The sequence below is a fragment of the Etheostoma cragini genome, chromosome 14 (assembly GCF_013103735.1).
Source record: "Etheostoma cragini isolate CJK2018 chromosome 14, CSU_Ecrag_1.0, whole genome shotgun sequence".
NCBI lineage: Eukaryota > Metazoa > Chordata > Actinopteri > Perciformes > Percidae > Etheostoma > Etheostoma cragini.
The window spans coordinates 4090438-4093827 of NC_048420.1; the positions used below are offsets into that span (position 1 = coordinate 4090438).

At 39.8% G+C, this 3390-nt stretch overlaps 1 long non-coding RNA gene across 1 annotated transcript in view; it reads right to left on the reverse strand.

Moving 5' to 3' along the window:
• The window catches only part of LOC117956402, a 9871-nt gene that overhangs the window by 329 nt on the left and 6152 nt on the right, over positions 1–3390 (reverse strand). Inside the window, exon 2 of the long non-coding RNA XR_004659248.1 lies at positions 1225–1327. This is a non-coding gene — a long non-coding RNA (uncharacterized LOC117956402). The remainder of the gene's footprint in view (positions 1–1224; positions 1328–3390) is intronic.

The following is a 3390-nucleotide window of genomic DNA, read 5'->3' on the forward strand; positions in this document are numbered from 1 at the left end:
CTAGTTTCTCAAACAAACGCTAGCACAATGGTTTCTCAAACAATCTCTAGCACAATGGTTTCTCAAACAATCTCTAGCGCGATGGTTTCTCAAACAATCTCTAGTACAATGGTTTCTCAAACAATCTCTAGCATAGCACAATGTGGCAGACTGAACTGAACGTTCAGCCGCCCAGACTGAAGGATCCCAGCTCTTTTTAAACCCTCCCGGTGTTGGTTGGAGGATGTTGATTGGCCGGATCTCCAGCAGCCGCGCCAATCCACAGCAGGGCCTGGAACAAGGAAGTGGGCGGAGCCATCACGCCAGCCAATCCTCTCCGGGCAACAACACAGACTGATTTACATCTCTGAAACACAAGTGCTAAACTATCCCAAAAAGGCAGGAGCCGTAACAGTCTGCAGTTCTAGCACATTTTAAGTAAGTTAGCTAGTCATTCTATTGTTTGTGTTCTTCATCTGTAACTTAGGTTACATCTTGATGATTTATAATGGCGATTGTTGAATGCCCTCGCTCACGTTTATATTTTAGGTGCATTATTTACATGCTGAAGTAGTTACACTGCATTAAGAAAATCCAATTGATAGTTGGTTTATTGTTATTATTTGCTAGCATATGCGTGCATTGTGTATGGTAGCCTTTACAATGTTATTTAATTCTTTGCAGAACCACACACACACACGCAGCCATAGCAGAGCCCATGGTTACAGTTGCTTGATTGTAATGAAGCATCAAATACAGTACGCTGCTGTATATTACACTTGACGCAACACTACAAGACGACTTGTCAGATTCCCAGTCATCCTTGTCCTTATCTGAGAGAGATGTTTGAGATAGTAAGCATTATAATATCTAATGATTTGTAACTTGAATCAGGTTCTGTTCAAATTAATAATGTTGATACAAGGGGGTTTACATTGTATTTTGGTCATGAGTTGGAGTGAACTTTGGAAGGGATGTTTGGGCTAAAAGTGATGATTTGGATGTGATCTTTGGTTGGCCACGTAGCAAATCATATATGTTATCTAACATTTGACCTAAATATATCCTATATGAAGTATGTCTAAGGTATTGAAAGCTAGAGTGTGTACATCTTACACTCTCCAAGCTTCTGCAGAGCTAGTAAATTCACGCTGAATCTTTGATATAATAAACTTTATAATCAAGAAACAGTGTCGAGTTTTTTTTTTTTCGTCACATCATCCAGCATTGTTATTCAGACACCACAGTATCAAGAATGACTCCTGGCCAAAGTGCTGTGTAACTCTAAAAGTAGGGGGAGCTTCTTAATTAATGTCTGTTTAGTAATTCATATTTTATATTTCACATTCTTTTCAGAAGCCATTTTTGAGCACACACATGCTGTACATGTAGATTGTGAAGTATCTCAACATCACCAAAGTCAAACTAGATGTTCGAATGCAGCCATTAAATCTAAAGGTGGTTGCTTATCCTAAGGTCTAAAGGTTGCGCATCCTAGTGAAAGGGGCCTCAAAGTTGAACCAGATTTGGAAGGCTTAGTGAAAGGGGACCTCTTCCAGAGGTCCCCGGGGGTCTATGGTTGATACCTCTATTTGATACGCTAGCTGTGGGGCCCCTACTCCAAACTCTTTTACATGTTGTATAAACACAGACCCTATATAAACCATGATGAAGAAACTGGGAGCCAAAGTGTTATGTTGGCAGAGACACTCTCCTAGCTTCTGCAGAGCTTGTATTGATGCTGAATTCTTTGAGTAAATAAACCTTTTAATAGTCAAGAAAAGGTGTCAAGCGGATACCTATCAACACATCATCCAGCATGGCTCAGACACCAAAAATGCTTTAACAGGGGAAGGTGAAAAAAGATAGACTGGATCTGTGAATTGTCACAGGATCACAATTGAATTCATTTCTTGCTGCTCAGTCAGAATCTTATTAACCTGGAGGCCCAGTCTATGTCACAATAATCATATACTATGTGATGTTTTAGGCACATTGGCAGGAATCCATTTAAAATATAGCCAATGGCATAAAGAGCTTTTTTTTCATATCCACTGAAGTTTTTCAACTTGCACTCTAAATGATGGTTGTCATTTGCAAGGCTACTTTTACTTTTAGACTCTAAGTAAATTTCCAAGCCTGTACTTCTTACTTTAACCTGAGTAAAGAAGTTAAATCATTACTTCTACTTTTACTAAAGTACGTATTAACAAAATAATCTGTACTCCTACTTGAGTTCTGGAAGAGAGTAGTTTTACCATCTCTGTCTCCTTGCAGGAAACATGCGTTTCGGCCTCTTCTGAGCTTCTTCTGATGTGTGAAACCTTGTTTCTGTCATTTCACAAGTTTTACTTTAGTTTCTTAACAAAACTTGCAATACACATGTCTCCTTGCAGGAAAGATGCGTTTTAGCCACTTCTTCTTACAAGGAGTGAACCTTGTTTCTCTCATTTCAATAGTTTTACATTAGTTTCTTAAAAGTTATTGCTATACACATTGTTGTGGTTTGGGGTTTTGTTTGGGATTAATTTTCACTTTTGGCCCTCCTTGTGTCTTTTTCTCAGGTATGTCTCTGGTCTGGTGTTGTTGGTCCTGTCCTGTGTTCCCCTCAGTGTTCGTATGTTCTGTTTCCTGTTTAACTTTGAAGTCTGTTTTTGTCGTGTGTTGCATCTAGGATTACTTCCTGTGACTTCCCGCTCGCCTGCCCTCTTGTTACCTGCTTCTTGTTGCCCAAATACCCTGTGTATTTAATGCCTGTGACTCCCTTGTGCCTCGTCAGATCTTTTTGACGTTGTCCTGCATGTTTGTGCTGCTTGTCGTTCTGACTGCTGACCCAGCCATCGTGATCCTGTCTGTGTTCCAGCAATTCCCCACGAGTTTTCCCTTGTGTATTTTTTCCCTGTTTGGATTTTTGCGTTCCCCCGTGCCTACGTTTGGACTTATTTTTGGACTTCACCTTTTGCTACTGTGTATTGCTGGACAGTAAGACAATAAGGCCCTTCTTTGAAGTTTCCCACTACTCTGCATTTGGGTCGTCCTTCCTCCTCGATAATCTTCACATTTTCACCAAGGAAAGGTGCGTTTTGGCCTTTTCTGAGCTTTATGAGAGGTTATAACCTTGGTTTTGTCATTTCATCAGAATTACATTAGTTTCTTAACAGTACCTGTTAAACAAATATTTCCATGAAGGAAATGTGCGTTGTTGTTAACAGCTACTGTTAAGTAAATACTGTAAACCTGTTGAAATAACAGCAACAAGGTCAAAACATCACAAAACGATCAGAAGAGGCCGAAACGCACGTTTCCAGCATGTAGATGTGTGTTTAACCGTTATTGTTAAGAAACCAATGTAAAACTGTTGAAATGACAGAAACAAGGTTGAAACATCACAGAAAGATCAGAAGAGGCCGA